This window comes from Nycticebus coucang, chromosome 3 (assembly GCF_027406575.1).
Source record: "Nycticebus coucang isolate mNycCou1 chromosome 3, mNycCou1.pri, whole genome shotgun sequence".
NCBI classification, from domain to species: Eukaryota; Metazoa; Chordata; class Mammalia; order Primates; family Lorisidae; genus Nycticebus; species Nycticebus coucang.
In genome coordinates this window covers 16,548,702-16,571,855 of record NC_069782.1, presented here as the reverse complement: position 1 = coordinate 16,571,855, position 23,154 = coordinate 16,548,702, and the positions used below count along the sequence as shown (strand labels likewise).

The 23,154-nt window shown below is 42.1% G+C and overlaps 1 protein-coding gene across 3 annotated transcripts in view; it reads left to right on the top strand.

Moving 5' to 3' along the window:
- The first annotated feature begins 22,260 nt into the window (after positions 1-22,260).
- The window catches only part of TCP11L2 (t-complex 11 like 2), a 43,307-nt gene continuing 42,413 nt past the window's right edge, over positions 22,261-23,154 (top strand). Inside the window, exon 1 of one of the 3 annotated variants that reach the window (XM_053585540.1) lies at positions 22,261-22,456. The gene's annotated coding sequence lies outside the window, so the exon portion shown is untranslated. The remainder of the gene's footprint in view (positions 22,457-23,154) is intronic. The other 2 variants (XM_053585542.1, XM_053585541.1) reach the window with 2 other exon arrangements.

Below are 23,154 nucleotides of genomic sequence, written 5' to 3'. Positions count from 1 at the left end.
TCAATAGCTCACAAAAATTCAAAAAGACACTTCACCAAACAAGATGGCAAGTAAGCATATGAAAAAATACACGACATCCTTCATCATTAAAGAAATAAAAATTTTCTATTAAAAGGGCTAAAATGGGGGGGGGAACATATGCATTTAGTCCATTGCAATGCATGTGTGTTTGTGTGTTGAACAATTTTATTGTATAATTGACATACAAGTTGGATATACTTAAAGTGTACCATGTAGAAAGTTTTAAAACATGTGCACACTAGTGAAGCTACCACTACAATTACAGTAATGAATATATCCATCACCAAAAGTGACCTCACACCCATTTGTAATCCCTTTCTCCCATTCTTTCCTTTTTTTTTTGAGACAGAGTCTTACTCAGTCCCCCAGGGGTGAGTGCCATGGCATCATAGCTCACAGCAACCTCAAACTCTTGGACTCAAGAGATCCTCTTACCTCAGTTTTTCTATTTTTTTAGTAGAGACAGGGATCTCACTCTTGCTCAGGCAGGTCTCAAACTCCTGACCTCAAGCAATCTATCAGCCTTGGCCTCCCAGAGTGCTGGGATTACAGGCCTGAGCCACCATGCCTGGCCTGTTCACAACAGCTTTATTCATAATAGCCCCAAACAATTAACAGTCTAAATGTTCATCAGCATATGAGTGGAGAAGCAAATTGTAATACATCTGTACAATGTAATGCCGTTCTGCAATTAAAATGAATTAATTATTGATACACTGAACAACATAGATGAATCTCAAAATAATTTTGCTGAGTACAGGAAGCAAGTCCAAAAATGGTACATATTATAAAATTCTATTTGTATATAATTCTACAAAATGCAAGCTTTTAGTGACCAAAAGCAGACGAGTGGTAGCTTGGAGAAGGGGGATAGGAAAGGATGGGAGGGCTGGGCGCCCATAGCTCGGTGGTTAGGGTGCCGCCACATGCACCAGGGCTGGTGGGTTTAAACCTGGCCCAGACCTGCTTAAAAAAAATAAATAAATAGCATGCGTTGTAGTGGGTGCCAGTAGTACCAGCTACTGGGAGGCAAAGGCAAGAGAATCACTTGAGCCCAAAGAGTTTGAGGTTGCTGTGAGCTATGATGCCATGGCACTCACCCCTGGGGGACTGAGTAAGACTCTGTCTCAAAAAAAAAAAAAAAAAAGGAAAGAATGGGAGAAAGGGATTACAAATGGGTATGAGGTCACTTTTGGTGATGGATATATTCATTACTGTAATTGTAGTGGTAGCTTCACTAGTGTGCACATGTTTTAAAACTTTCTACATGGTACACTTTAAGTATATCCAACTTGTATGTCAATTATATAATAAAATTGTTCAACACACAAACACACATGCATTGCAATGGACTAAATGCATATGTCCCCCCTAAATTTGTATGTTGAAATTCTAACCCTCAAGGTCATGATATTTGGAGGTAGATACTTTGGGAAGTGACAGGTTATGAGGATGGAACCCTCATAAATAGGATTACTCCTCTCATAAAAAAAAGGACTGCTAGGGACTCTTCACCCCCTCTGCCACAGGAAGACACAGAAATTGTCCTCTATGAACCAAACGCCTCACTGGACAACAGATTAGCCAGTGCCTTGGTTTTGGACTTCTTAGCCTCCAGAACTATGAGAAATAAATTTCTTATTGTATATAAACTATTCAGTTTATGACATTTTTCTTACATCAGCCCAAATAGACTAAGATGCAACGCTGCACACACACATGCACACACACACAGTCAACTACCCCAAAATCTTCCTTCAGAAATTACCACTGATATCCATCTTATGATCATTTTTCCAGACATTTATACAAGGATTATAATAGACACACTATTCTACAAATTGCTTTGCTCACTTGGACTTTTTTCCATGTATATACACACAAATATACCTCGCTGGCTGACTATTAGCTCAGTACGTGACCTCTTTGTGATAATTAAGGAGTCTCCTGTTTGTAAACATTTTGGATGCTCCCAGTTTGCACTACAGAATTCTTTAAATCACTACAGCTCTTTGCAGAGAAGTTTCCTGGCTGAGAAGCTTCCTGTCCTATTCTTTCTCACCTGACACCTGCAACCAAGCTGTCCTGGCCTACTTGCTCCACCTGCTGGGGCAGTTTAAGATACTATCTGGTTTAGTATTTCTCTCTGAAGGGTCTCCCAGTCTCCAGTTTGCCCTTCTCAAATCCATTTTGCCCCTAGCTGCCTGAGTGATCTTTCTAAATACTAATCTTACCCTCTCGCTCTCCTGATGAAAACTCATCATCTAAAGGAAACATAAACCTCTTGGCACAGCATACGAGGTAGCAATACTCTGTCTGACTCTTGCCCTCCTTTCTAACCTCAATTTTCTTCATATTACTTTGTACTCCAGCAATAACCAAGTAAAGTTCTTTAAACACACAGTGCTGCTTCATATATGTATATCTTTTTACCTGCTGTTTTCTCTCTCTGAAGTGTCACTCTGCCCATTCATATTCATGTTTGTCTGGCAAACTCCTATTCAGACTTCAAAACCCTACTTAAGAGTCCCTCCTCTCTGCAGTCCTGTCTTTTCCCTCACATGGAGTTGATCACTTTTCCTACTATGCCTGGCATATACATCTAATACCATATCCATAACATTTGATTGTAATTTATCTGTTTATGTTTGTCTCCTATGCTAACCTGGCTCCCTTCCAAAAACTCCACACTAAACTTGAGGGGTAGGACTGTCTCTTGGTCATTATTATCTCTGCAGAATCTTCCACAGTGCCCAGAACACAGGAAACTGAGGCTTAACAAGCAGATATGGAAGTAGAAAGAACTAACCATATCATAGCCTCAAGGGAATAATGCTGGGTGCTTCCTCTTTCTCCTATGAGTGTAGGGCCTGCCAAAGTCAGGAATGCTGTGGGTCAAGACACAAAATCCAGAGGCCAAGGCCACTTACAGGGACCACACCCTCTTTCATTTTTATCAAATACATTGTCAAGTAATATCCACCACTTGGGCAAGCCTGAAGGTCATTTGAACAATCTTGAACCTGGCATTTTTCATTCACTAGTTGGGGAACAAGTGACAATGAGGTTTGGGTTGCAGTTTATAGTTTTGCCCCTTTGGGGGCCACAAGAAAATTGTTCCAACAAATGAAGAGTTTCCTCAATTTTTGCTTACTTTCCCAGAGGAGAAATGGTAGGGTCACTATAACCCTCCATTTTCCCCATTTGGGTTCCGAAGGAAGACATTTCATTCTTTTTCACTCATTCATTCAACAAACATTATTTATTTATTTTTATTTTTTTGAGGGAGAGTCTCAAGCTGTCACCGTGCATAGCGTGCGATAACATCACAGCTCACAGCAACCTCAAACTCTTGGGCTCAAGCGATTCTCTTGCCTCAGCCTCCCAAGTAGCTGGGACTACAGGCATCCGCCACAACGCCCGGCTATTTGTTGTTGTTGTTGTTGTTGTTGTAGTTGTCATTGTTGTTTGGCAGGCCCGGGATAGGTTTGAACCCCCCAGCCCCAGCACCCTGACTGCTGAGCTATAGGCGCTGAGCCAAACAAACATTTTTTTCAACAAACATTTTTGAAGTATCTACTATTCACGTCAGGCACTGTTCTAGGCACTTAGGATACATAAGTGAAAAAGTTGAGCAGGTGGGGGGGTTTCTGTGGAGACATGCCTACCAAAATGTGAAAGCAAGCAGAATGTTGCTGGACTTCCAGTTATGGGAAATGATTTCCTCACTATTTATACCAGATTTTTGTTCCTTGAAGCTGAAAGCACCCTGACTAAACTGAGACTCGGCATGCCTTCCTGAAGAGCAATGCTTGTCATCCACTAGTCCCATCTGTTTCCTTGGCAAATAATTAGGAGATGCAAAGTCTCAGTTTCCATTGAGGGGGTTTCCTGAGGGCCTTTGATGACACTGCGTTCATTGTCAGGTACTATCTGGTTATCTCCATCCCGGGTAATTGCCTTCTTGCTGTCAGAAGGCTGGACTGACAGTGCGCCCCCAGGACAGGATGCCAATGCAGCAATATCCAACTGCTGTTCACAGGCACGCTCTCTCCATGGGGACAAGACCACCCACATAACCCCACACAGCCACTCTCATCTCCAGCCTGAATTATTGCCACAGCCTGCCAACTGGTCTCCTCACAGCAACCACAGTGATTCTTACAGACCTGTCATATTCTGTCACTTCTCTCCGGTCACACCCCATCACTTACAGGCTCCATGTCATCTGGTGCTGGGTTAGCTCCAACCTCTTCTCCCACACCTCCCCCTGACTCCCGGAGCTCTAGCCACATTCAAGGATGCCAGCCTGTTCCCACTCTGTTCTTCACACTCGCCTTTCCTGGGACCTAGAACATTCTTTCCCCGGACATGTGCAAGCTTACACCCTCACGTTGTTTAGATGTCTGCTCAAAAGTAACTTCAGCATTGAGGCCTCACCTGACCAACCTACCTAAAATAGCCCCGCACACCCCGGTGTCTGTCTCTTGCTTTATTTGTCGTTATAACACGTGTCATAAATGAAACGATCACATGGTTCCTTTCCTTGATTTCTGTGCTGCCGGCCTGTCCTCCTTGAGGACAAGGACCTTGCTGATTTTGTTCACTCTTGGATTATACAAGCAGTGCTTGGCACCTAATAGCTATTTAAACTATATCTTTTGAATGAATGAATGATAACTTGACTGATTCTACTTCACTCCATGGCCAAGAGAGGTCATTCACACACAGACACACAGTCTTTGAAAGCCTCTTCTTCCTCTTCCCTGCCCTCCATTTCTTATAATATCTTTAGGAAAGCCTAATCTTTTCAGTCCCTAGATTTAAAAAAGATACATAAATATACACACACACAGTTGAACCTCTGTAAGTTGACCACGAAAGGGACTGTAACAAACTAGCCAACATCCAAAGGTGGTCAACGTAAGGAACAAGGCCTGCTGCACTGACGCGCACACATGGTGCTTGTCCAGTCTATGAAAATTAGGTCAAGTTGAAGAGGTGGTCAGTGTAGGGAGATGGTCAACTATGGAGATTATACTGTATATACACACACACGACTTTTTTTAAAAGTCATGTCTGGTTAATAATATTAATCATAATAGCTGATAGAGCTGTCCCCAGGAGGCCAAGCTGTTTTGAAACTGATCAAGGAAGATCTCACAAGACTCCAAGCATAAGCAAATAGGAGTGTGTACAGGGTCAGGGAGGGAACTTGCATCTCACCTCTGCACCAAGCCTAGCACAAGTTTCAAAAGCTTTGGAAGCACCCAGAAATTGACTGGCATGAAACTAGGCTGTCCTGTGGCTCACAGTGGCAGAGGTGTCCAAGGATCTCTGTGAAGAGTGGACCTGCACATGCAAGAAAGGATATTGAGTAGATGAGGACAAACAAGGCATGTGCCATGCAGTGTTTGTAAGCCCAGAGGCATGCATGAGTGCTCAGAAATAACCAGGGAATGTTTTAAAGAAGATTTGTTTTCAGCAATACAATGGGTGGGCACCCATACTATCATAATCTGATATGAAAAGGAAGTGTGACTTCATATTCTAACCACAAGATTGTGTGGACCAGAACTTTTAATATCCAGTCAATTTTTGGATACCTGAGAAAGAAAGCATGCATTAGAAATCAGAGTTAGATAGCCGGGTATGGTGGCAGGAGCCTATAGTCCCAGCTACTCAGTAGGCTGAGGCAAGAGGATCCCTTGAGCCCAAGAACCTGAGGTTGCTGTGAGCTATGATGATGCCATGGCACTCTACCCAGGGCATCAGAGTCAGACTCTGTCTCAAAAAAAAAAAAAAAAAACACAAACAAAACAAAACAAACAAACAAAAAACCAAACAGAATCAGAGCTACGTATAAAAATGAACCAGGTACATTAATCATCAAAGTCCATGGGTCAAAGGGTCTTATGTAAATGCACCCCAAAATTCTCTAACTCCTTTCTCATTTTTCTTTTCTCAAGTTAACTTTTCCTCCAAACATGATCATGTTGGAGAAGTTGGTTTTTTGTTTGTTTCTTCTTTTTTGAGACAGAACCTCACTTTGTTGTCCTCTGTAGAGTACTATAGCATCAGAGCTCACAGCAACCTCAAAGTCTTGGGCTCAAGCGATTCTCTTTCCTCAGCCTTCTAAGTAGCTGGGACTACAGGTGCCTGCCACAACACCTGGCTATTTTTAGAGATGTGGCTTGCTCCGGCTGGTCTTGAACTCCTAAGCTCAAACAATCTACCCACCTTGGCCTCCCAGAGTGCTGGGATTACAGGAGTGAGCCATCAAGGGCAGCCTGGAGAAATTGTTTCAAAAATCTATATTCACTTCTTTTTTCAGCTTTGTTTAACTATTAGCATTGTATGATTTTTTAATTAAAATTATTTGGTATTTCAAAGACATTATTGCTTGAATAGTGTTTTATAAGCCACCTAGGGAACTTTAAATTCCCAGTGTGTTACCAGCTCTTCTTGCCAAGAGTCCCTGAAAATTATTGAGCCATCACTGATTTATAAATCATAAACTGCTTAACAGTGTGAGTTGCTTTTTTTAGCGCTAATACTGACTGTGAACAGAATGATCTTGGTTAATCTGCTTGCTGTGGCCCAGAAATTTCTGCTTTTGTGGATGAGAAAATCAAGGAAGTGAGACTAGAGAGGGTAGTGAGAAGCCAGGCTACAACCTGTCTGTTTGAAACAGAAATATCAATCTTTAAGGTGTCATTAATTGTCATCAATTGTCCTGACAATTAGGCAGATAGAGAAGGAGGGAGGGGGTGAGGGAAAGGAAAAGAAAAAGAAAAGAAAAGAAAATAGTGACTAATTCTCACATAAATTGGATTTAATTTTGACCAAAGTACATTACTTAAACATTAATTTTCAATTCAACTTTTTAATATGTTGTTTAGGATATTGCATCCTGATTTATAAGTGAAATATGTTTGTAATTTCCCTTTTATAATAATATATTTTTTCCAATTTTAATATCAGGTGTATCCAGATGAAGTAGAATGATTTTAAAGTATTTCTTCTTTTTTCTATTGTCTATAAGATTTGGCATGATCTGTTTTTTGAAATTACCTTTTATTTTTATTTATAAATACTACTTATCTATTTTTTGAGACTTTGGAAAAAAAATAAGAAGTTAATTGATGACTGCATACTGAACCTCAGAGTCAAAGCATTCTATAATAGACAATGTGAATGTCACTTTTTTTGCATTATTATTATTATTGCTCAATATTTCCTTGAAGCAATCGTCTGATTTCTTTTCTGAATGTATTTATCTTCGTTCATTCTTTACGAAGTTTTTGTTTTTAGTCCTTATCTTAAACATTGTTATTGTTATTAAATTTTAAGCCTTTTTAATTTTGTGAAGGCAAAAAGTGGAAACCAAATAAATACATGTATATGTAAAAAATAAAAATAATTAAAAAAAAAAGAAATATCAATCCTCTCCAGAAAAGTGGCCGTTGGTTGAAAGGTAGCCATGGCAAAGGACATTAATTCCGACCTATAGAATCTTATAGTTGAAGAGCCTTTTATACCCTTTCAGTATTTGGAGATAATCTCTTCCAATTGTTCCAAATGCCCTCCAATCAAATATTACCCGTTTAATAGAGAAGTAGTCACTTAGTAAAATGTGCATACGTTTGTGTGTATATATGTGTGTGTGTTTGGGGGCAGGCAGGCTTGCTCATTCTTTAAGAGGCCAGATGGAAACTAAGACTCTTTATAAATTAGGCACAGCATCAATACTCTTTTGCTTTGGGGCCATCACTAAGTAAAATAAGGATTACTTGCACATGAGCACCGTGACACAGCCACAGTCAATCTGAGTAGGCTACCAAGTGCTACCAAGTACAGGTGGTATAAACAGCGTGAAAGGGATGATTCACCTCCTGGGCAGATCAGAGCAAGATGGCAAAGAATTTCATTAGCCTGCTCAGAATGGCATATAATTTAAAACTTATAAGTTGTTTATTTCTGAAATCTTCCATTTAATGTTTTCAGACCACAGTTGACTGCAAGTAACTGAAAACTTGGGAAGAGAAATCACAGATAAGGGAGAGGCCACTGTAGTTATAAAACATGTCTGCAAATTCCTTGACGCTCTTCCCACAGAAAAGGGGATCTAATTCCACTCCCTTTACAGGCCTCTAAGCAATAGAAAGTGGCAGAAATGACACTGCTAGACTTCTGAAACCAGATTAGAAAAGGTGACACAACTTCCACCCAGCGCTCTCTCTCATGAAATGTGGTTTGGGGACCCACATGTGAGAATTCCAGCTACCCTGAAGCCACTAGGCTGGAGAGGCCACAGGACAGAATGAGAAAGAGTCCCCAGGGACCCCAGCTATTTGGGTCTTCCCAGCATCAACCACCAGACACACAAATATGAGAACTTTCCAGTGATCCTTACCCTCTGCCTCCAAGTCTCCTATTTGAGGTCCCAGACATTGTAGAGCAGAGATAAGCCTTCCCTGCTGAGTCCCGTTCAAATTTCTGACACATAAGAATCTGTGAGCATAATGAAAGGTTGTTTTATGCCACTAAGTTCTGGGGTAATTTGTTACACAACCACAGTACCTAGAGAAAGTTTGTTGAGATAAGGCAGAAGGAATTGGTTGCTTTCCAATGAATGAAGGTCATGAAATTCATGTTAGAAGTTTAGATCTTACTTTGAGCTACTGGGGAGCCTCAGGTGGTTTTTGAGTAGGGATGTGACATCATGATGTCTTTTAAACTGATCTCCAGTGTTTTCATGAGGATGACTTGGTATTTCCTTGAAGCTTTATTATCACTGAGAAATGAAGAGGAAGAGAGCAAGATACGAAGTTCATGATCCAGGTCAGTAATATGGAGGCAAAAGCATTGATCTCTGAGGAGCTCTCTCACCTCCCTGGAACATACTGGAAAAGAGGAAAACAGAAATATGGTGGGCAGGAGTATCTGAGATCTACCATTATGTATAAAACCACTGATCCTGGAACTGAATATTAGGCCAAAAGCTAGTCTTCTCCACGCCCCACTCTCATTTTCCATATGATTAAGTAAAAATAGATTGGTTAAACATACAAAAAGAGAGATCAACTAATCAACATGACCTTGCTGTTTAAGTCACCCCCTTGACCCAAAGGCATACACTGCTACTTCTCATTTCTTTGCCTTCTGTCATGGTGTCCCCTGACCTAGAACATTCTGTCTCTCTTCTTCTAGCTAACTCATCCCTCAAGACTCAGGTTTGGAGCAGCCCATTCATTTATTCATTTACAAAATATTCATTAAGAACCAAATATAGTGCCAGATACCACAGCAGGCATTGGAGAGAGGTAACCATGAAAACGGTTGATAAAGTCCTGCCTGCACAAGGTCCAGGGGGAGAAGCAGATGTTACAGGACACGCAAATGAACAGCAATGGTATCAATTTTATCTGGAGCCCCAAGAAAATGGGTGACAACCCTCCATCATTTCACTCCCATTTCATTGGCCAGAACCCAGTGAATAGTATGTCCATATCTAATTGAAGGGGGGCTGTGTGCCCAGGAGGAAAAGGGAATGCATCTGGCATATATTCTAGATGCATACATTTCATTTTATTTTTACAGACTTCTCAATTAGTTAGGCCTTACCTTTTTTTATGGCTAGGGTAATTCAGATTTTGAAAGGCTAAACAGCTTGCCTAAAATCATACAGCTGTTAGGTAGTAGAGCTGCAATTTAATTTAAGGGTTTTTAAAAAAAACAAATCCACCCACTTTTCACTGCACTTACGCTATTTCTCCCTATGCTGCTACTATCTCCCAAAGGAAATACTTAGATTATTATGTGTCTTTTAAAATAATTATACAAGGCGGGGAAGGCTGGCTCATGCCTGTAATCCTAACACTTTGAGAGGCTGATTCGGGTGGATTGCCTGAGCCCAGGAGTTCAAGACCAGCCTGGGCAAGAATGAGACCCTGTCTCTAAAAAATAGCCAGGTGTTCTGGCAGATGCCTGTAGACCCAGCTACTCAGGAGGAGGCCGAGGCAAGAGGATCACTTGAGCCCAAGAGTTTGAGGTTGCTGTGAGCTATGATGCCACAGCGCTCTACTGAGGGTGACAAAGTGAGACAGAGTATTATTTAACAATAAATAAATAAGTTAATTAATTAATTAAATAAAATAATTATAGAGTCATATACCACATAATAATGTTCAGCCACATATTTGATAGTGGTCCCACACAATTATAGTGGAGCTCCCCTATATAGTTGTACCATTATTTATCTTCTATACCATATTTTCGCTGCATGTTTTCTATGTTTAGACATGTTTAAATACAGAAGTACTTATCTTCGTGCTATGATTACCTACAGCGTTCAGTACAATACAACAGGTTCAGTAGGCTACACTGCACTCCATCATGTTTGCACAATGACAAAATCGCCTAACAACACCTTTCTCGGAATGTATCCCCGGTGTTAAGCATCACATGACTGTAATCAAAACTTAATCAAATACTGTATTTCCCCAAGTTCTGGGTAGTCCTAGTTGTCCTTAATCTTTGCTGGTTTGCCTTGGTTTGTTTCAGTTTATCCAACTTCAGAATATCTCTCTAGATTTTTCTCAAAAACCTCTGTAGTCAACACCCATATAGCTCTTGATCTTTAAGGAACAGAGAGATCCCTTTGCAATTTACACTGAGATAAGGGAATATATTTCCATCTTAATTTTCACAGTTAGCTCTTCCATCTCTCTGATTACCTTGTATATTTCCTGGTTTTTAGGAAAAGTAGAAAAAGAAAGTTATAGTCAAAGTTTGTCAGAGTTAATTTAACTCCTAATCAATGATTTCTCTTTCAACTCTCTCTGTACTCCCAATCACTATTTACAAGTTTGCCTGTAATGTGCTCTTAATAATCAGTATATACAGCAGTGAGAACCTAGTTTATCACAGGTACTGTATGAAAGAACATAGATTAATTTAAAGATAGTTACAAAGGGTTATTGCCTGACATGGGATTTGGGGCAAACAGTAGCAAGTATCACTCACTGCAGGCTTCAATGGGGTATCTCATGTTCTCTTCACATGTGGCCGAGAGGGGCATTTGGGCAAGGACATAGCTGCATGTGCTTCAGGGATGTACTAAAGAGAAGGAATTCCCGTACCTGCTTTCCACCCTTTATGGAGAAAGCATGAAAATGACCCTGAACAAAAAGGACATTGTGATCTCAGCCATCAGTCAGCCTGAGAATAAGAGGAAGCCATTGACAGGCACTGATAAACACTAGCTGTTAGAGCATCTGGAGACTTTAACCACTCATGACAAGTTTGGCATAACTCCTCCTGCCAAAAGGAAGAACCCCCCAAAACTTTTGTTAGCCCAAAGTTAGGCAACTGAGGATGAACCTCTGAGGTTAGTCCTTTGACAGTTAAACCCCTTGTCTCCACGAGTTGGAGACAGTACTTCTTTTTTTTTTTTTGAGACAGAGTCTCACTCTGTGCTCTGGGTAGAGTGCTATGGTATCATAGCTCACAGCAACCTCAAACTGTTAGCTCAGGTGATCGATCCCCTTGCCTCAGCCTCCCTAACAGCTGGGACTATAGGTGCTTGCCCCAATACCTGGCTAGTTTTTCTATTTTTAGAAAATGGGGTCTTGCTCTTGCTGAGGCTCAAACTCCTGAGCTCAAGCAATCCACCCACCTCGGCCTCCCAGAGTGCTAGGATTATAGATATGAACCACCACACCTAGCTAGAGACAGTTTTGAACCCAAGGAACTTCCAGTCTAAAGCGAATGGCTTTTGTGTAATCAAGTCATGCAGGACATGTGTGATACATGCTGCACGTTCAAAAGCTTGCCTGAAGTTTGTTTTTGTGCCTAGGCATGCTTAGCAGATTTTGTGGGTGAAAACAAAGCTAAAAACCCTTCTTTTCTTCATGGAGATAGCACAAATCTTTAAATCACCAGATTAATCATGTAAATGAATGAAGTAGGCTACAAATAAGAAAAGTAGGCCTCCAGCATTCAAATTTAGACAAAGTACATCTATGAGCTAAGACCCACTCATTGCAACTCTCTCTAGATCAAGCTTATGTTTTAGGTCTGAACTCCTGGGGAAATCTCTAAGGATCATCTATGACACCTAGAAACTGAAGTGAATTCCTCAGCTCATTTGGCAAGAATGACCTTTAGATGATAATCACATGACTATCATATGATCTTCACATGACAGTCACATCATTGCCATGTGATCATGGCATGATCTTCACATGACCAGCTTGTTACCTTCATGTGACATTAACATGGCTGTCAGGTAGCCATCATGTGACATTCACATGACATCAGATGACCCTCACATGACCTTCTTGTGATAACCACATGCTGTTCACATGACAATCACCATTGCATGGCTTTCACGTGACCAGCACGTGAGCTTTGTGTGACATTCAAGTGACCCTCACATGACCACCATGTGTCCTTTAAATGACCTTCCTGTGGCCATTACATTACCACTAGGTGACAATGATGTGACCTTCATGTAACACTGTGTGATCTTTGTATGATAGTCACATGGCCACTGTGTGATCATGGCATGACCTTCCTGTGACCTTCACGTGACCAACTTGTGATGTTCACTTAATCTTCACTAATAATTACATGATCATCACATGATTGTCTTATGACATTCATGTGTCCTTTCCATGACCTTCCCATGATTATCAGGTGGTGATCATGTGACCATCTCATGACCTTCAAGGAACAACCCCATGCTGATCACATGACCTTCATGTGGCCTTCAGTTTGCAAATACCTGTGGTATGTGAGTCATTTACTGCTATTTTAAAAAATTATAAAAACACCACCCAAGTAATTTAAACCATTCTAGATTTTTGGCTAAAGAGTGTTAAGTTTCTTCCAAGCCAGTTAAGCTGACATTAGCCTTATTTTTCAGCAATGAATTTAACCCAGATACCATTTACGTGGACTTGAGTCTAATCTATTGAGGTCCGGGAGAACTCTCATACACATCTCTCCTGAGATGCTGCTTTCCTGGGAAGCCCAACCTGGTCCTCAGGTCTGGATTACTTGCTTCTACTAAATGGCACCGTGGATTGACTTCTATTTATCAAGGTGCAATTTTCAAGAAGTTAGAAACATGACTCGTATGAAATAGAACAAACACAGGCTGTGGATCAGTACTGGTCTGTGGCCTGTTAGGAATTGGCCCACACAGCAGGAGGTGAGTGGCAGGTGGCAAGCAAAGCATCATCTTTATTTACAGCTGCTTCTTATTATTTGTGTCACTGCCTCCAGTCACTGTCCTCTCAGATCAGTGGCAGTGTTAGAGTCTCACAGGAGTCAGGACCTTACTGTAAACTGTGCATGTGAGGGATCTAGGTTGCTTCCTTATGAGAATCTAATGCTTGATGATCTGAGTTAAATGTGCTTGAATCATCCCAGAACCATCCTCTCACTCTCCATCCATGGAAAAACTGTCCTCCATGAGACTGGTCCTTGGTGCCAAAAAGGTTGGGGACTGCTGGACTAAGGTACTTACCCTTAATAAAACTTACACTACTGGTTATTTCCCTGCCTACTCAGAGACCCTTTCTCTTCCCTTCACCTACTCTGCTCTGTTTTAGGGCGCTGATCCTAGACACTACATCTCCCAGGCTCCCTTGCCAACTGGCTTCAAGTTAGATTTGGGTAATAAGTGGCCCTAGAGAGAGGCAAGAGGTTGGGAAGAAGGAAAAAACTTCCATCCTATTTCTTCTTCTCCTTCCTTCCCCTGTCAGGGGTTTTTGCACATGAACTCTGGACCTGGTTTGAATGCTGGCTGAGAAAAACAATGCTGAAGATACCCAAGATTAAAACAAAGTTTGAAAGTGCCCGGAGAAGGCTTACTTTAAACTCAGGCCAAGTAGTAAGACCGAGAAAATGCAGCCTCTCTCTGGCCTGTTCAGAGGCCCTTTTTTGGGGGTAGGAGGGTCAATAACAGCCACAATTTACTTAGTACTTTTTATATATAATGTCATGACAGTCATGGCAAGCTGAATTCGTGCCCATTTTATTCCAAGAAAAAAAAACTGAAGCTCAGAGAATCAGCGCATTGCTGAAGCTGGAATTAGACTTCCAGGCTATCAACTCCAAAGTCTGCTCTGAACCATCTTACATGGATTATACTACCCCTCCAACATATCTTTTAAAATCCTAGTTTCCCAAAACAAAAAACCTAAATGGTCACATCTTTTGTAGATAAAGACCTGTTATTTACCTAATACATTTAACCACTTTCTATAAAGTTCCTTGTCTGAAGGAGACTGGTAGCATTACTAGTTATACTGATAATTAATCTTCAACTATTTGTATAGCACATAAGAATTTTTTTTTTTTTTTTTGAGACAGAGTTTCACTATGTTGCCCTGGGTAGAGTGCTATGATGTCACAGCTCACAGCACCTCAAACCCCTGGGCTTAAGCTATTCTCTTGCCTCAGTCTCCCAAGTAGCTGGGACTATAGGCACCAGCCACAACACCCAGCTATTTTTTTGTTGTGGTTGCCATTATTGTTTTAGCTGGCCTGGGCCAGGTTCAAACCCGCCAGCCACGGTGTATGTGGCCGGCACCTTACCCACTGAGCTATGGGCACTGCTCTAGTCAAGGATCTTAGTGTCAAATAATAGACAGAGACACCTACTCTGAATAGATCAGAAGGGTCTTGGCAGCTCATGGAATGGTTTTCATTGCTCATGGAATTAGCTAATGAGTAAGCCTAATATATTTTAGGCTGATGAACCAGGCTTGGGAAAGAATTAAGGGAAGCCAGGCACAGCTAAGACCATGCCACAGAGATGATCTGCTAAGGATGCTGTGGCTGGTACCATAAGCATTGGAGACCACCACTGCAGGTGCTGTGAATCATCCCTACCTTCCTGTGGTGGTCAGCACCTAACAGAACATGCTTATGTCCTATGCAGCTTTTAGGGTTCTGGAAGAGAGAACATCTTTCCAGCTTCAGTAGTAAAGTATTAAAGATATTATTATACCATCCCCACTTTGGCTAGTATAATAAATGATAATGATATGATTAACATTTAGGAAGTTGGACCCCAAAATGGCAAATGGCACCCACACCATTATCCCTATTTTAAGATAAGGCCATGTGCTAAGTGAAATAAGCCAGTCCCCAAAAGACAAATACCAGGTGATTCCATTTATCCAAGGTATTTAAAGTAGTCAAACTCATAGCATGTTTTACCTACTTTGGGGCTTCACAGAAATAGAATAATGCAATGTATATTCTTTTGTGTAAAGCTTCTTTCCCTCTGGCATAACATTTTTGAGATTCATCCATGTTGTTGCTTGTATCAGTAATTTAGTCCTGTTCACTGTTTGGTAGTGTTTCGTTGTAAGAACATATGACAGTTGTGTGTTGTCTTATTAATGAACACTTGGACTGTTTTCAGTTTGGGGTTATTATGAATAAAGCTTCTATAAACATTATCACCCAAATGTTTTGTGGACTATGTTTCTTTTTCTCTTTGGTCAAAACCTAGGAGTAGAATAACTGGATCATTGGGAGGTACATGTTTCGTTTGTAAGAAACTTTGAGACCATTTCCCAAACTAGTTGTACAATTAAAAAAAAAAAAAGATAAAGGCCTATGTATAGTGAGTTGTGAACTTGGCTATGAACTCCCTAGTCTGTTTGAATCCCAAGCCCACTCTCTTTCCACTCAACTGCATTTCCTCTTTATATACTTTTACTGAGTAGTTCTTTGAAAATTTTGATCTCCGTAATTACCTATAAATTTTAAAAAGTCATTTAAAAAATTAGAGGTATAATCACAGTAGCCTTCCTTTAAATAAAAGATTCAGACCAGGAGCAGGGGCTCACATCTAGAATACCACTCCTTTAAGAGGCTAAGGCAGGAGAATCACTTGAGCCTAGGAGTTTGAGACCAACCTGGGCAACATAGTGAGACCCCATCTCTACAAAAACTAGGAAAATTAGCTGGCTATGGTGACATGTGCCTATAGTCCCACGTACTCAGGAGGCTGACATGGGAGGATCACTTGAGCCCAGGAGTTTGAGTCTATGGTGAGCTATGATAGTGCCACTGAACTCCGGCTTGAGTGACAGAGCCAGATTCTGTCTCTAAAAAAGAAAAGTCAATTAAAATTTACTTATATAATTATGTTGTAGTATAATACCCAATTTTTCAGGGACTTGCTGATTATGGACATGCAAATGTTCCTGTAACATAAGCAATGTCTTGTCCTCAGATCCCTCGCAGGGAACTGGCCAGAGATCTTCATATATACATTCATACATGAAGCATAAACAGCCTCATATTTTAGTAGAGTTAACAGCATTCCATTCTTCTTGCTTTCTGGAAGATACTGCCACCCCAGTATCAGGTGTGGGCACCCTTCTAGGATAATGGAATGTGATTATAAACACTTTGGGCACGTAGTTGGTACAGTGCTAATACACTTGTTGACATATCGTTGTAGAAATTAGCTAATTATGCCAATAGGTAATACTTTGCACATGACACTATGTTTGTGTGTGTAGAGAAGCTCTGAATGAGTTCTTCTGGTTTCTATTCTTGACCTGCCAAGTGAGTGAGTCACTACAGAGCTTCCCTTCGGTCAAGGCCCCATATAATACCTTCCACAAGTTCACCCAGGAACACAAGTAGAAGTTACTGTACAGGCACCTGAATGCTCAGGTTCTCAAGTTTTTATCCTTATAGTAATATTTAAGTCTCATACCACTTGGGGAAAGGATACTTGTACAATTTATTGTTTAAAAAAAAAAGAAGGGGGCCAGGTGCAGTGGCTCATGCCTGTAATTCTAGCCCTGTCAGAGGCTGAGACAGGTGAATTGCTTGAGCTCAGGAGTTTGAGACCAGCCTGAGCAAGAGTGAGACCACCATCTCTACTAAAAATGGAAAAAATTTAGCTGGACGCCATGGCATGCACCTATCGTCCCAGCTACTCTGGAGGCTGAAGCAAGAGGATCACTTGAACCCAGAAGTTTGAGGTTGCTGTAAGCCATGATGCCACAGAACTCTAGCTAGGGCAACAGAATAAGACTTTATCTCAAAAATATATTTAAGGCTTGACACCTGTAGCACAGTGGTTACGATGCCGGCCACATGCACTGAGGCTGGTGGGTTTGAACTCGGCATGGGCCAGCTAAACAACAATGACAACTGTAACAAAAAGTAGCCAGGCGTTGTGGCGGGCACCTGTAGTCCCAGCTACTTGGGAGGCTGAGGCAAGAGAAGCACTTAAGCCCAGGAATTTGAGGTTGCTGTGAGCTGTGATGCCACAGCACTCTACCGAGGGGGACATAATGAGACTCTGTCTCAAAAAAAAAAAAAAGAAAAATATATATATTTAAATTTTAATTTAGAAAAAAGGTCTTAGAGATCAGAGATTAGGGTAACAATATGTTTTAAATGAAGGCAAAACCTACTGGCTATCTACACAACTTTTTAAGTTTTAAGTTGTGGAAGAGAGCAACTTAAAAGTGAGGATTCCCCCACTTAGCATAAATACAGTCATTTTGACATACTGTAGTGAGGGGGGCCTTTGCAAGTCTATTCCTTTATATACACTTTATATGAAAAGCTCCATTTGTTGTCATCACTTTCTCAAAAACAGATAAAAAGGAGAGGGGGAAGCTATTTATTGTGCAATATTAATAGCCTTTCTTCACTAAGTTATATTTAGGAGGACATACAATGATAACAGTAGTATCATTGTACGGCAGTGTGAAATTACACCAATAACATATGAATGAATACATTGTCATCGTAAAGAAATATGCCATTTGATTATACATAGAATAAATCAGGAATGTCCTAACTTTCCTCTTAAACAATTAGGAGGGGATCTTTTTAGTCCAATTTCTATGTATGTGTATTTTATACATATGAAATGCATATATACTGTCCTTAGTGTAAACTCTTTCTAGTATAAATCTTATCACCCCATAATCATTCTATAACTCATATTTTTATGTTGAACTTTGTATACAAAGAGTCACATCTGTTTTGTTTTTGTTTTTTTTTAAGACAGTCTCACTCTGTTGCCCCTGGTAGAGTGCTGTGCTCACAGCAACCTCAAACTCCTGGGCTCATGCAACCCTCTTGCCTCAGCCTCCCGAGTAGCTATAGGCACCCACCACAATGTCCAGCTTGTATTTCTATTTTTTTAGTAGATACAGGGTCTTGCTGTTGCTTAGGCTGGTCTCAAACTCCTGAGGTCAAGCAAGCCATCCTCCTCAGTCTCCCAAAGTGCTGGGATTACAGGTGTGAGCCACAGCACCTTGGGGCTAAGAATCACATTTCTTAATTTTTCCTTTACATCTTCTGGATTTTTTATTTTTCTTGCAGTTTTTGGCCAGGGCCAGGTTTGAACCCACTGCCTCCAGTATATGGGGCCAGCGCCCTACTCCTTTGAGCCACGGGTGCCGCCCACATCTTCTGGATTTTGTACTTTTATTTTAGAAGCTCTTCTCCACTCCATTGGGTATTCCACTTGATTTTGAATGTTCATTCATGAAAGCATTTAGGAAATGATTGATCGCCTATTGGTCCAGAGGTGGGATAAGAGAGTGACTGTGTTTGTCCAGGTACCAAACCATCACATCTTTGGCCTCCCATAAGTGCTCCTTTGAGTGTCATCTCTCCTTGGCCCCTCCCACTTCCTGCCTCGGGTTATCTTTGCTATTGCTTCTTACTTTCCTGTCTGCTTCTCAAGGGACAGCAGTGGTGTCCAGGTAAGTAGAAGGGGCCCATGGAGGGGTTAAGGAAGGGACAAAGAATGTTTATCTTTTTAGTCTATGGCAGGGTCAAGGGTCTGGGCAGTGTCTAACTGTGAGAATACAAGCAATGAAAATGAGAAATAACCTCTAATCTTGTACTAATTCCATTCAGTGGAGTGTGGGGAAAATTATTTTTGGTGCTTTGGAAAATTGATGAAGCAACAATTAAGAGTCAAAACTGATCAATGACCTAAATCTGCCTTATCTTCAGGATCAAAGGAAAAACAAACAAACAAAAAAATTGCTAAGATGGTGTGGTTACTTTTTAAAACCAGACTTTATTTTTTACAGCAGTTGTAGGTTCACAGTAAAATTGAGCAGAAGATATGCAGTTAATTTTTTAACATTCAGGGCCCCATTCTCTAGTGTGTGTGTATTAGCCAAATTCTTTTTCTTCCTTCTGCCTTTTATTGCATTCCCCCTACCCTTGCTGGGTTTTGGCACTTTCTCTAACACCTTTAAGAGGGATAGGGAAGATAAAAAGGTAAGATTTCTATTTATTTTATTTATTTGTTTATTTTTTACTTGCAATGGAGCCACATCTTACATGATGAGTTAAGCTCTAAAGGGATAATGTAAGATCAAAACTATATCCAGTCAAAATTAGTCTTGTAAATTTCTTGAAGGGCTTATAAGACCTGGGATATACCCAATTTTTGTTGTGTTTTTAGCTTGTTTCTTTAGTCTGGTTTTTCTGTTTGGGGTTTTTTTTTCCTCTAGTACTGAAACAGATATATGGTTTTTCAACTGAGTACTAGATGAAATAATCCATTTGTGCTTAGGGGCAAGTGGACTTTAAACACTGGACTTATATTCAGTGTGGTCAGATCAAAACCAGTTACATTATTTGTGAGGCCCAGTGCAAAATGAAAATATAGAGTTGTTTGTTGAAAAGTACAGTATTGAGAATTTCAAGAGAGTATCAGCAAAGGATTAAGCACAGGTCTCTTCCAAGGGTGGGGCCTGGTGCAACTGGAAACTCAGATCAATGTAGGAAGAGAAGCCTCAAAACTCTCACAGAGAGAAATAGGGGGCAAAATCACTGCAAGGATTTAAATTAATCTCTTGTGCTCCCCACACCCTGTCGTAGCTGAGTATGTATAGTTCAGCTTAAATAACATTTGATCAACACAAGATGCAACTCTGTTAGAAAAGTTAAATGGTTGAGAGGTTGCAAGTCCGTATTACAATTATACTTTCAGATTTCCTAATTTTTTCCAAGGATTCTGTAATTGAAAGCTAAAATTTCAGATGTGTAAAAAGAAAATAAGTATTCATAATTCTTTTCCAAGCAAAAATTTTGATCTGCCCTTAGTCTTTTGCCAAGAGTGATAGGACAAATTTAGTCTATCATGTAATTTATATGGAGAAAACAATCTGTATTACCATGAGTTCTGTAAGTGGTTCAAAAAAGATAAGTTAGAAAAATTAGGTGTAATGAGTCTTCTTCAAACAAAATGCCAAGTATTTAACTTCCTAAAGATGTTGCCTTTTCAGACTTTTTTCCCCTCCAAAAGGTCATGAACATAATCTGACCAAGGAGAATTTAACTTAATGACTGTCTGATCTCTCTGAGCAAGGATGATTTTTAAGAGTTCTGAAATTTTAGAGCGCTATTTTTCCAAAGTGTTTTTATACTCAAGCCAGGCTGAGGTCAATTGGTTCCTTGTGGCTTTAAGAGTTACGCATTTGAGCTTTAAAAGAAGTGTCATACCTAGGGTCAGGTAGCTGGTCACCTAGGTGTAGAATGTACTACCCTGACTCATGTTCACCTGTTCCAAGTTTTATCACAGCACAAAACAATACTTAACAAGTTCCTACAAAGCCAACAAGGGAAGCTATGCTGGGATGTGTCACAGATCTCCCAAAAGTTTGGGGGATATTTTTCCATGTGCAGTCTTTAGGGTGGTGGTGGCAGTTGTGTGGTGGTTGTGATTTGGCAAGACTTGAAATTGGAGGCTTCTATCATCCTGATTGCTTATTCCAACAAATGATATATATAAATAAAAAGAGCATGTTTGAAGGAAAGAACTCCAGGTGGGGTAGCATTTTCTCTTTAATCTCTTGATCACTATCAGGTTGTGTATCTTAAGAGAAGGATGGTGAAAAGAGATAAAGATACAAATTTATGCAGATCACCAGCTAAGTTTGAGTACAGTGGTTTGCCAAATAGTTTCAATAACACTTATTAAGCGCTTACTGTGTACACCGCTCATCACTTCACATGCTTTACTTGATTCATCCTCACAATAATGAGATAGCTATCATTGTTCTCTCCATTGACCAAGATCTTATGGGTAGTAAATGTCCAGAGTTTGAACCCCAGAGAGGACTATGTTACAACCACTGACCAACTGGCTTTCTACCTTGCTTTACAATATTGCCTTTTTTTTCTAGAATGGTGGTGGCCAACTTGCCCCCACAATCCAGACATGATTTCAGCACCAAACAGAAATAGTTCAGTCTTTACAAAATTCACTTACATTCCTGCATGAAACTGTCTCCCAAGTAACATCTACTGATTTACAACTGGCAGAAGACGTGGTTTTGATGTGTGTGGTTGGGTAAAGCTTGCTCTTGCACACCCTGAAGCACGCCCACAAGAGCTGAACTGAGGGCCTGACCGCACACCCCCTCCCGGGACTGGTTATTTACATTAACCAATGTCGAAACTTCTCCCAGAGATAGGTACTGACAAGAACCGTAGAGGAAGTTAAGACGCTTTATCTTCTGCATGCACACTAAGTCTACAGAGAGCCTGGGTGGGTGTGACTCTCAGGAGCTAATCGCCCCATCCAGGTGCAAATCTGGACTCGTGTTTACGCGGAGGCGTAGACACAAACCCAGATAACACGGTTAGTCGCTTGTGTGCAAGGGAAAACCCACCAGCACTGTTGTTGGTTGCGTTGCCTCTGTAAGTGTAGATAGTGTAGGGTGGCATCCAGTCTGGAGTCCAGCGTCTAGGTAAGGGGTGTGCTAGCGCTAAATGTTACACCGACGGCGGGGAGCTTGCAACATTGTCCACGCCGGTGGGTCCCGGGAATCAAGGGTATCAGTCCAGCGCTCCACTAGATCCGGAGGAAGCCTCACCCTACCGCTAGAGCCCGGCTCGGTCCCGCCCCCAGCGCCCCGACAGGCCCCGCCCCCAACGCCTGGCGCTCCGGGCGGTGCGGCTGCCCCAGTTCCGTAAACACTTCTCTCCCCGCCCCTAGCAGCCCCGGACTGCACCACTCGTATCGCACGGGGGGGACAGTTTCTTTTCTCATCCCAAGCACCCTCTAATCCAAGGTATTTTCGGCCTCTCTGATCCGAACATGAGAGAAACTCGTTCTCAAGTAGGTTGAACCTGTGCGAACTCGGCTATCGGAGGGAAATATCCCTGATTCTCTGGCTCCGCCGCGCCGTCGTCCCCTCCCTTGTCGGTTTTGTGACGGCCGCGCCGTGGCTGCCTCCCTGGAGTCCCTCGGGGCCCTTTAAATACCGCATGGGGTGGGGGGAGGACGCTGGGCTGGTGACTTTTGGAGTTGGTTGTCCTGCGCTCGGTGAGGGGTCACCCAGAGACCCTTGACCCAAGGTCACTCAGTCGCCTTTCTCCTCCTGTCTACTTGTTGGACCCGGTGAGTATCCATCCCGGGGGAGGGGTCTCGGCTCTGAGGTGACAGGCCAGGGCCAGCAGAGGGGACACCGCTCCTCCAGCAGCCCGTGGGCCTCTCCCGCTTCCTCTCGGAACTCCGTCCTGGGACAGCCGGGCCAAGAGCCATCGAGCCCTGTTCCTTGCTCCCGCCCCTTTCGTCCCCTTGTTTGACCTAGAACCGCCGTCTCGCGTGGAAGCGGGTCGTGGGCGCCTAGTGGCCGCCGCGGGTGTCGGGGCGGACACGGGCTTTGGGCCCGGGAGGGGAGGCAGGATCGGGATGCTTTGCCGCTTTTCCCACCCCGCTGACAGGGTGCCAGCGGCTTGCCACCATCAGGACTCCAGGAGGGGGCACCGCCTCCTCCGCGTCCCCGGCCTGGCTGGAGTGGGGGACTGAGCCGGCGTGGGGGACCGGGCGGGGCTGGCAGTGTGTGTTTGCGGTTTGTTGCTGGGGTTTCCTTGGCGCACGGTTCCGCCTCCGCCGTCCCCTCCCTCAAGGGTTTGTTTTGACAGGAAACCTGGTGCTCTGGGAGGGAAGGGGCTGCCAGAGGACGCGGGCTAGCGCGTGCAAACTCCAAGTGTGTTCCCTTGACCCGACCCTCGGTTAGCTGGAAGAGCTGGAGAAAGGCCAGTCAGGCCTGGGCTCCAACCAGTGCCCCCGCTGGGATAGCTTGCTCTTCCCAA